Source organism: Anneissia japonica, unplaced genomic scaffold (genome assembly GCF_011630105.1).
Source record: "Anneissia japonica isolate Jap-2015-1 unplaced genomic scaffold, ASM1163010v1 scaffold287857_len828801_cov194, whole genome shotgun sequence".
Taxonomy (NCBI): Eukaryota; Metazoa; Echinodermata; class Crinoidea; order Comatulida; family Comatulidae; genus Anneissia; species Anneissia japonica.
The window spans coordinates 634,255-646,527 of record NW_022738478.1 but is presented as its reverse complement, the minus strand read 5'-3'; the positions used below and the strand labels follow the sequence as shown (position 1 = coordinate 646,527).

Genomic DNA, 12,273 nt, shown 5'->3' with positions numbered 1-12,273 from the left:
CCACTACTACTCACTAGGGGTAGGTCCAGAATCAGGCGAACACTTCTTACATCAGCAATGTGTAACTAATATTACACATTTACTTTTAAACCATATTTATTATTCATGCAAGTCTTAATATTTGTTAGTTAAATCTAAAATCATTTTTCTATTACAGGCTTTTGCTAGTTGACTCATTTGCACAATTCACCAGACCATGGTCTCATCACAATGATGTAATGATAATGAATATTCATTGTCAGACACTACGAAAATCAGGACCATTTTTATTATTAATGTAAGTCTTAATATTTATTAATTTAATCTAAATTCATTTTCTATTACATGCTATTTGCTAGTTGACTCATTTGCATAATTCACCAGACCGTGGTCTCATCACAATGATGTAATGATAATGAATATTCATTGTCAGACACTACAAAAATCATGAAACTGCTGAAGTGACACCATAGCAATGCAACTTCTAGATAGCATATATATCTTTCACTCAGGCTATGTGTGGCAGGCCGCACAGCAGCATCTTTAGCACATGGTAACCCACCACTACTCACTAGGGGTAGGTGCAGAATCAGGCAAACACTTCTTACATCAGCAATGTGTAACTAATATTACGCATTTACTTTTAAACCATTTTTATTATCCATGTAAGTCTTAATATTTGTTAGTTAAATCTGAAATCATTTTCTATTACAGGCTGTTTGCTAGTTGACTCATTTTCAGTGAGGCTATGTGTGGCAGGCCGCACAGCAGCGACTGTAGTACATGGTAACCAACTACTGCCTCTTTAGACTGACAAGGTCCAGAATCGAATGAACATTTTAAAGTAAGTCCAGAATCCGACCAACACTTCTTACTTCACAAAAAATCCATCTAATCGTAACCATCCATTTTATGAATGCACAATAAAATTTGCACACAGGCTAGTATTAATGTCCATATTTTCTAATACATACAAGGTTCTTACCTTTTCGATTTTACAGTTTTTAGCCCACTCTCTGAGGAAGAGGGCTTATACTACTATGATTTTGAGAGAATTTTGAAGTCATTTCTTTTTCTATCAGGGCCTTTATTTGTGAAGGCTTGGGAAATTTAAAGTATGAAGAGTTTTTGCAAAAACATTGTCGGGAAATCTGTGAAATTGTATGTTTTTGTATCATATGATATGTACTGCCGTTTTGTGGGGCGCTTGCAAGGCTGGGTAGTCTAGGCCTCTGTTTATGCACTTGTCAATTGTACTCCCCCGGACCCAGAGACTGGTGTGTAGTGCATCAGATATTACAGAAAATGTAAGCTATCTTTCATGAATTCAAACTAATCACAAGTTGCTTTAATGTGTATTAAACCACACATTCAAATCACTGTGTTTAATCCATACGATATGTCATACCACTCCATGTCATTACGGAGACAAAATTAAAACAAATAGTGCTACCAACGAATGTCGCTAAGGACACTACAGAATTTAGATCGTACCTCATTATTTCAAGATCGATTCATTAACATTTATTGCATAATGGTCAAAGAAAGTTACAATAATAAATACAATAAAATACATAATAAACTTTTGTTAGGTTTGATATAAATAACAAGACCATTACTTGTCTAATAGTGACCCCAAATAAAATTGGACAACAAAAAAACAAAAAAATTACACTTCAATTACATATAGTAATAATAGTAATAATAAGTATAATAATAATAATAATAATGAAAAAAATATACAGAGTTTAGCGCAATAAAACTCAGATTGATTTGAGTTTACGTCCATGTTCAGACGTAAACTCAAATACATGTGTAATCTAATAATAGCCTTGGGGCTAATTCCGTTCGGACGAATAGAATAAGAACCGGTGAAACCAGTAACAAAACTAATTTAAAAGTAGGTGTATAATTATTTTTCTGTTATTGAAATACAAATTACATTTAATTATAATTTTCAAGTTTGTTTTTAAAGCAGTAATACTCACTTAATAAATAATAAACTAACAGTGACGTATGTAAAACTTTCACTCCTTGCTCGCTGGCCTACGTAAAGAACTTTTTTTTTCTTGTAAGTTTAAGCATCATATTCTCGTGTTTTGCTAAAGTTCTTACTATTAAAATTGTTTGTGATTCGTAGGTCCCAATAGAACACAAAACAACCGTAAATTATGGTGCTGAAAAATTTGTCACCTAGTAGTTTTTCTGCTGGTTCTTACTTTATGGTACCTAATGATCATAAAAATTCCAATTGTGTTTGATTTAACCTTGTACAATATAATTTTCCTAGCATTTAAAAGTTTTAATTTTCTCAGATTCGGACACATTGGCGTAACTGCAATTATGGATATGCGATGGTTTAGTGAACATGTAATGCACGTGCAGGACTATAATGTATAATTTGCACATTATTTCTTGGATTCAAACCTTTGTCTTAGTTTAGTGTCACTAGAAGTGTTCTTTTGCTAATTTACGATAAATTTGGCTGTTTTATTAGAATCTTGTATGTTACATTAAGCCTACATCTAATATATAACACTAGATGTTTTATAAGATAAATAATAGTTTATATAACTATATGTAATAATGTTATGTCATATATTGCGCTTACTGGTACAAATAATGCAAAAAGCTGGTAGACTTTGATTTTATGGGGTTTTTTTATATTTTAGGATAGTGGACAAAAAACGAAAACCGAGGATAGTGGTTACGTAATACATCCTGCACCATACTGGCTGTGTGGACATGTTCATAAGCGCCCCTACCGTTCTTGTCCTGAAGTAAAATGTAAGTACAGTAATGGTAATGTATTAATAATAAAAAAAAGTGATGGGCATTGCTCCTTGACCTTTTTGATAAATTACTGCCCTAAATTTATTTCAAAAATATAAATTTTTATTAAATAATTTTAAATGCTACAGATCGTTTTGCTTGCATCCTTTTTTCTTTTTGTAATTATGCATTAAATAAAAAATTTAAAAAATAGGAAAAAGTGTGGACCAAAAAATACTATGAATAGGCCTAGGGATGAAGTTCTTGCTTCTGATAGACTTTTGGAAGTGGAAGATGGTTGATTTTCCTGAAATTATTTGAAATACTCTCAACATAATTGGGTGCATCGCTCCTCCGTTGAATATGCAACATACTCAAGAATAGAGTTAATGACCCTCACGTAAACTTAAACAAGTTTTCTCACTCCAAGTTATCAAATTTATCTTGATAGCACTAAAAATGTATTATAATCATGATAACTGAAATAGATATATTCAAATAAAAAATACAGTCGAGTCCGCCGAAGTTGACTCCGTTTAAGTCGAAAATTCGCATCATTCAAATTTTTATAAGTCTAATTTCAGCTATATCGACAGAATTTTGTGGTCCGGATAGGCCCGATTTGGTGAAAGTAATTTCAACCACACAAGTCGAAGTTCCAAATTTATTTGGGAAAAATACACAGCCGTGGGAAAATACGAAGTTTAATTCTTGTTGTACGGCAACAAGTCCATGTCAAAACTAACATCTCAGACAGCGCGCTGTGGAACTTGGCTCACACGATTGTATGTCGTAAGTTGCAGTCTACTCTCACAATACAGAAACCCCTCTGGACTGGCTCTAATTATGTTTCTGCGTGCATTTCTTTAGGTCTATTATGTTTTTCCAAGCACACATTATTAAATTAGCAACACGTTTTGAAAAGCGTCTTGAGTTTAAAGAATGAATGAGGTGCATTTGCAATTTACACTGACGAATCTAACAAATATGAATTAGACGTCTATTGAAAAGAGTAACCAGTAGGAACTTGCTTTGTTGAGTTCCGTCTTTATTGCAGGTTGATTCCAAATGGTTTTTAAGGATTAAAAGCAAGAATATACACTTATTAAAACATTGGAATGCATACCTAAATTTCACTTCATAATTAACCAACGTCTACTGGCGTGTCATGTTAATCAACAGATAATCTCCATGGTAATGCGAGTACTAAGCGTCTCGTTTTCACAGCGTCTGGTATGCTTGTTGTTAAACGAGGTCTATTTAACTATTACCGTCCTGAATTGCACAAATCGTCCGAGATTCGGAATAGGAATGATTTTCGGACTTAAAATAGTATTGTTCTATGTATAACTCAAACTTTTTATGCCAGTCCCATTAGATTCGACATAGGCGGATTTGACTGTATATATAAAACTAATTAAATTGTATTAAAGTAAATATGATGTCTGATAACATAACATCATGTTCCTTTCGTGCATTGATATTTTTATTTATCTATTTATTTATGTATAGTGTTTACAGTGCTCAACAGAAAATTTGAAATTATTTACCAGGATTTCCAAGTTGTGACCTATAACCTTTTGTAAATTATTGTTAGCCCCACTGTGACAGGTTGTGAGCGTTTCAGTCAGCTGTATGAGAGGAATCCCACCACACATTTTTCATGCAACTGAACGGCTTCGCTTGATATACTTATAACATCATGTTGCTATTTGAGCACTGTTGTCACTTACAGATTGTCACCACTCATGAGGAAACTTCACCATTTACCAAATTTTACAATTTTGAACCAGGTTTTGCCGATCTCTTCTTATCTCTATTAATTACTTCTCCAGGCAATTTTGTAACAAGATTAACAGTGAAGCTCATTAGTTGTGAATAGTTCATAAGAAGACTAGCACAATTAAATCAAAAACCATGTTGTAACTCCCAACATAAGTCATTGATTTTTAAAATTAATAAATTAATTAATATTTTGAACAACAGGTTTTTAAAATTTTCCAGCCTGGTTTTTAAATACTATACTGGTAATTTATTGAGAAACAGCAATGCCTGCTGTGATAATGATTCTTAAGTAGAGGTATCCTTCTTTGATGTTTAATTGGATTATTGAGATAAGATTCTGGCAAAACCTGGTTCACCAACCCGCCTGAATGCCCTTTTAAAGGGTTTGCTGGTAAATGGGATAGTAACAGCATGTTCATAAATTATAAAATCTGACAGTTCTGCAGTCTGATGGATTGGAGAGGGTCCAGAAAAGAGCAGTCGGGATTATTCTAGGTAAAACTCAAATCTCAAATCAACAGTGAAGCTCTGAAAATCAACATCGTCAGGACACTCAAATTTAGATGGGAAATCCTAGTATATAATTTTGGTAAATCATTGCTTCAATCAAATTGACATCGTCATATGCTTCCTCCATCAAATCCCAATAACAAAAACTTCCGACATAATTAACTTATCGCAACGTTGCCGTACCAAAAGGTACCAGAATTCACCAATTCCATATATTACCTGGCTGCTCAGTTCCTGATCCTCTCCAGTCCTGGTCTGTCTTGATCTTGGGACCAATGCCACACCGGCTTTTCAGAATTAGAATTTATATTTTTATATATTTAATGTAATATTTTATGTATTTTGTAAATATTCGTTCTTAATTTGTAAATGCAATAATTTTAACCTTTGGCTACTTTTTGTATTATTTTTATACCTGAATAAAATAAATTGTTATAATCGAACCCGGGATCTTCTGTGTTTATGCAGACGTATTAACTGGTCATTGAGGCTTCCACACTCCTGGGCATGTTGAACAGCATAAGTTCTTAATGCATGGCAAATAACAGAGATTAATATCAATACACCCTCTTATAAGCATTTGATGCCACGACAAGATTTTTGAAGAGATTCTTTTTATAAATAAATCATAATAGAACTCTATATTGCATATATCTCATATATTTTACAGGTATGATTTCATTGCTAGATGTGGCTTCAAGATGATTTAAGATTCATGATAATGATTGCGGTACAGTAACACAATTTATTTCTCTATATTAATATAAACTATTATTAGTAATTATCAGCCTAAGATCATGGAGGCCCTCTACATTAGTTGGGAGCAAGTGGAACATTTAACCTTAACATTCCGTCTTCATTCTGTTCTCCCATTGCAAACTGCATCACCTTATCCTTTTAATACTCCTTAGCTATATGCAGTATACATTTAGTGTTTAGCAGTAGTTACTCTCATTTAATAATGATGTGATTCAAACTTTTTATATACTAGTCTGTAATATATATATAAAACGCTGTATAATAGCATTTATTTCAACAATTATTTTGGTTAATTTTTAACATTTTTTAAAATCTTTTACAGATATGAAGAGAAGAGTTGACTAAGAGATACAAGAAACTAATGTCTTAAACAAAATTCAACCACAAAGAAAAATATATTTTGTATTTTATGATTAAAAATGAAGTCATCGCTCTGTTAACTCCACCTAGCGAGAACTGTGAACCAATCTGCAAGAAGCCGAGATGCTTTTTCTGATTTATTTTAAGTGAAGACAATATCTTTAATAATTCAAATACATAACTGATTGATAATTTAGATAGGCCTATGGTATTGTATTGTATTGATAAATTAGTGCTGTATATGATAAATTAGATAGGCCTATGGTATTGTATTGTATTGATAAATTAGATAGGCCTATGGTATATGTATTAATAAATTTATGCTGTATGCCGGCAAACAAAGAAGGGTACAGAGGCAAGAAGACTGGAGGTAAGTGGGTTGGTTATTTACTCAAAGATCTTATAACAAGACAGCGCACTTGCCGTTTGTAAGCGTAATGTATTAGACTTTCATGGGACTGCACAATATGTAAAGCTCAATAGGTTTTTGACTATTTGTACGCATAATGAATTTGAAAACTCCATGTGACTACACGCTCGTAACAACTAAAACCTAATTAAAGTGACCTGCGAGTTTGTTATAAGATCTTTGATCCTCCAAGTAAGATGAGGGTGCCTTCATCTTAACTAGAGGGCGGTATCTATTACATTAAATAGTGCTTCTAAATAAAATGGGGGCGCTATTTAATGCAAGAGATGCTGCCCTCTAGTTAAGGTGAGGCCCTTCATTTTAACTAGAGGGCAGTATCTATTGTATTAAATAGCACCCCTAAATAAAATGAGGGCGCTATTTAATGCATGAGATACTGCCCTCTAGTTAAGGTGAAGGGCCCTCATTTTAACTAGAGGGCAGTATTTATTGCATTAAATAGCACCCCTAAATAAAATGAGGGTGCTATTTAATGCATGAGATACTGCCCTCTATGGAAAATGAGGGCGCCCTCATTTTAACTAGGGGGCAGTATCGCATTAAGTAGCGCCTCTAAATAAAGTGAGGGCGCTATTTAATGCAACCTAGTTTTGTTTAGAGGTGGTATTCGGGTTGGTGATGAAAACAATGATGCAAGGAACAAATAAAGACAAGAATTTCAATCAATTTTGTTTCGTATTTATTTGACTCAATGTGTACAACCTCAGTTTCATGAAAAAATGCACTGCTCTGAAACCTGCACTTCTCTGCTGCCCTCCCCCCACCCTTCACACCGACGGGTTGACTCAACTTGACTGCACAGCAAGTACTGCCTCAAGTCGTAGCATTAAATAGCACCCCTAAATAAAATGAGGGCGCTATTTAATGCATGAGATACTGCCCTCTAGTTAAGATGAAGGGCCCTCATTTTAACTAGGGGACAGTATTTATTGCATTAAATAGCACCCCTAAATAAAATGAGGGTGCTATTTAATGCATGAGATACTGCCCTCTATGGAAAATGAGGGCCTCATTTTAACTAGGGGGCAGTCTCGCCTCTAAATGAAGTGAGGGCGCTATTTAATGCAACCTAGTATTCGGGTTGGTGATGAAAACAATGATGCAAGGAACAAATAAAGACAAGAATTTTAATCAATTTTGTTTCGTATTTATTTGACTCAATGTGTACAACCTCAGTTTCATGAAAAAATGCACTGCTCTGAAACCTGCACTTCTCTGCTGCCCTCCCCCCACCCTTCACACCGACGGGTTGACTCAACTTGACTGCACAGCAAGTACTGCCTCAAGTCGTACCCACCACCACTACCAAGCAGCAAGAGTGCCAGAAGAAACCTGCAAAGTTCTCAATACAAGCTACAAGTCCAATGTAAATTACAAGATGAGTAAAATACCCGTGAGAACCCAATACCCAAGATGGACGACAACCCACGCAAGATCGCCAACCCTCTTCCCAATCTTTGCCAAGGATAGGAATTATAATTAATGGTATTAAAGAATTTTCAAATACGAATAATTTTGAAATTAAATTAAACATGAATTATTTATTAGAATTACTTTAATGGATTAGCTTTAAATAACTAGGAAAAATTGGTTTTGCATAAACAGTATTAAATAATAATTAATGGTATTAAAGAATTTTCAAATACGAATAATTTTGAAATTAAATTAAATTAAACATGAATTATTTATTAGAATTACTTTAATGGATTAGCTTTAAATAACTAGGAAAAATTGGTTTTGCATAAATAATTTAGAAACAAATTTAGATTATATTTATGTTCAAATTGCGTATCAGAAAGTATGGGACTTAAAACTGGCGTCAGGATATAAATTTACAAGTGCTTTTGGTTGCCTAGATTACACTCAGGAAACAACATTAACTGTGCAGTACAGAACTAAATTTGGTTGCAAAGAATTTGATATGGTTGGCACTTCTGGTAATACTAAACCTAAGCATCGTGTTCTGAACAGCAGCTCTTCAGCCATACCCTGCCTGAATCGATCACTCTTTATATCACTGTTGGCACCAAATATTGCTAATTATAGAAGAAGTCATATTTATTTTTAATCATTTACTAAAATTAGCTTTAAGTATAATTATATATAAGATCACCCTATTTTAAAATTATAATGTTTAAAATCTAAAAATTTAAAAAATCATTAATTGCTTTTCCTTAATGTTTGTATTTATCAAGATTTTATCTTCAAATCGTAAGACAAACCTTTATTAAGGTCTATATTTATATTGATTAAATGCTGTGCATATATGATGTACTTTACCAAAGCAGAACTTTTGAAAGGATCTCAATATTTAAATTTTTAATTACCGTATTTATTTGAATAAACGCACCCCCACCCACCTAGCCTCATTTGGAATTATAAGCACCTCCCTCAAATTATTCTAACCTAGTTGGGATTGATAAGTCTTTGAGATCACGCAACAACACGTTTTGACTGTATTTACGGGGAAATTAAGAGGCGTTTATTAAAATAAATATTGTATGATTTAAAATTTTTTACGAAAGTATTATATATTAAATTTTTCCATTATGTTTTACTTTAAAGTGTTTTACTTTAAAGTGTACATGTTAATAGTATACAATACTATTATTATAGTTATGTTTACGATTCATATTCATATTTTGAATATTATGATTAATATTTTAAAATCTGTTTAATTGAAGAAATTTACACATTGTTTATATTACATGGGGTAAATTACATAAAACTGGTTTGGATTTCTATTTATCTGTATTCCAAGGGCATTATAAGCAATTGTCATATGCACTATAAAGCAATTACAATTATTATGCTAAATGAAATTAAATTAAATTGATTTATTTCAGCATTTAGTTATTTTTTCTAATGTAGTTAATATTATATTCAATTGTGCCCATACTTTTAAATATTAATTCTTAAAAGAAATTTGTCTATTTCAGTATCTTTCAAATTATTTTATTCAATAGTTGGAATATGTATTAGACATAAGTGTTAATAAGTATTATCAATTTATTATATGGTATGCTGTTAGTTAATTTATCAATTTAATTATCAATTTATTATAATTGTTTAGAACTTTTGCTTTGTCATCATCATGCCCTTGTATGGATTACAAAAAACTTTTTTGTTTTCTATTTATGTCTATTTCAATTGCATTATAAGCAATGTCATATGTACTATAATTATTAACTCTTAAAAGGAATATGTGTATTTCAGTATCTTTCAAATTATTTTATTCAATAGTCGGAATATGTATTAGACATAAGTGTTAATAAGTATTATCAATTTACTATAATTTGTGAATTTAATTTACTTTTAATGATCTGCTTTGGTAGAGCACACTACACAAACACAAAAGACTGTATAATATCGATTATTGATGGGTGATGTTGAATATATATAACTAATGTAACAGAAAATGTGGTTATTATTATTTTGTTTTAATTATAATTAAAGACTTCTCCTTGATTATGTTTAAAACTATTTCCAATATACACCCTATCTAAAGAGTAACAACCTAACTTTATTTTTAAAATGCTATTGTTAAAATATTAAATTTAGTTGTGTGTGCGTTTGTTTTGTGATATAATTTGTATTAATTAACATATAAAGTTAAATTTATTTCAAATTCTATTTTTAAATTATTTTATACATTTACTTTGTGTTCTATTTTAATTTGTTTACAGTTACAGACACATTTAAGGTTTGCGCACATAGAAGTTAATTCTAAATTGATTGGTTTAATTATTATTGTTATGTTAAATCAAAGTTATAATTTTAAAATAATTTTATAATTTTCAATCAATTAGAAATACTGAATTAAACTATTATTAAGCAAATAGAAATTTATTTTTAATTGATAAATTTAAAATATAATTTTGTAATTATGTTAAAAGCAACATTCTATTAAATTTATTGTATCTAAAGTGTTGATATTTGAAATATTTTTACATTTCATTATCTAAAATTATGTAGTATTTATGTTCTGTAATCTGTTTAAACAATATTATCTCTAAAGCTACACAATACATAGAGATTAACATTTTAATTTTAACACATTTTCCTAAAAACCCCAAGTGCGCCAAACAATTGTTCAATAATATTATCATTATTTTTATTATATTCCAAAGCCCATTACTAGATAAATATATATTAATAATAAATTATTTATATATCTTAAGTTAAATTTATTTCAAGTTATAGTTTTTTAATGATTTTATACTTTTATTAAGTAATTAAAAATTGTATCTAAAGGGTTGATATTTGAAATATTTTTACATTTCAATATATAAAATTATGTAGTATTTATGTTCTGTAATCTTTTTAAAGTTATTCTTAATATTATCTCTAATGCTGCACAATACATAGTGATTAACGTTTGTTTAAAGTTAATTTTAAAACATTTTGCTGAAAACCCTAAGTGCGTCTAATAATTTTTGAATAATATTATCATTATTTTTATTATTATTCCAAAGCCCATTACTAGATAAATATATATTAATAATAAATTATTGATATATCTTAAGTTAAATTTATTTCAAGTTATAGTTTTTTTTTATTGATTTTATACTTTTATTAGGTTAAAATAAAGTTAAAATGTTTATAGATATTTTACGCTTTTCAATTTATCCAAAATACTGTATTTAACAATGTGTGTTTTCTGTTTAATTTAAATATATTTTAATATGCAAATACAAATTTAATTTTAATCAATTAATCTAATATATAATTTTGTAATTATCATTATCGTTTTTTTTTTTTTTAATTTATTTATTATCTTTGACTATAATCATTATTTATATAAAAAAAATATTAAAACAATTGATACAGATTTATATTCATTATATATTTAATTTGTGAACAATTTTAAATTTTTGATTAGGTGACACATTAGGTGATGACATGTTTGTAAGTGTTGTATTTATTGCGGCAAGTCAATATGTAATTCAGTATTGAACAATTATATTGATACCATTACAGTTGTTATTTGTTACTCCTTGTATTTAGCAGACTTACCTACCATATTCATGCCAGATAACAGCCTTTAATTAAAATATGTATAATTAGATATTATATAGAATTTATTATTTATTACATGTTTTTAAAACTCAAAGGCATCTAGCATATGTACAATATCAAATTGAAACTATAATTATTTTCTTTATTATTGTTACTCTTTGCATTTAGTGGATCTACCCTATTTATACTAGAAGTCAACCTTTTAATTACAGTATGTATAATTACATCTATACAATTTATTGTAGTATTATTTATTTATTATGTTTTTAAAACATAAAGGCATCTAGCATATGCATGATATCAAATTAAAAAATTATTATCATCATTATTATTGTTACCAATATTTATATTATTATTCAATAATTTGGTGCCAACTCAAAAAAGCTACAATTCAGATACACATCGTGACAACAGAAGTACAACCTTGGCCCAGCTGGCATACTTTCCTAAACTTAGCGAAAAATATTAGCAGATATTGCGTAACCGCCAAAAGGAAAACAATATTCTTCTGTATACACTTAAAATGTCTCCTGAGGAAAATAACATGTTATTTTAGGGAAAAAGTCCACAAACTGAAACCAGCTATAATTTTTAGTTAACTCCATGGCATTGAGCAGGTCGAACGTTTACACTGATGATGGTCTACCCACACAAGCTGA

The 12,273-nt window shown here is 30.3% G+C and overlaps 1 long non-coding RNA gene across 8 annotated transcripts in view; it reads left to right on the top strand.

Annotated features, from left to right (window-relative positions):
• The window catches only part of LOC117117582, a 20,690-nt gene extending 13,436 nt beyond the window's left edge, over nt 1–7,254 (top strand). For 5 of the 8 annotated variants that reach the window (XR_004446921.1, XR_004446920.1, XR_004446919.1 and 2 more), the window contains 5 exons: nt 158–277; nt 694–823; nt 2,652–2,766; nt 5,717–5,776; nt 6,128–7,254. This is a non-coding gene — a long non-coding RNA (uncharacterized LOC117117582). Of the gene's footprint in view, nt 20–157; nt 278–693; nt 824–2,651; nt 2,767–5,716; nt 5,777–6,127 lie in introns of all 8 variants that reach the window. The other 3 variants (XR_004446926.1, XR_004446922.1, XR_004446925.1) reach the window with 2 other exon arrangements.
• Nucleotides 7,255–12,273: the final 5,019 nt, after the last annotated feature.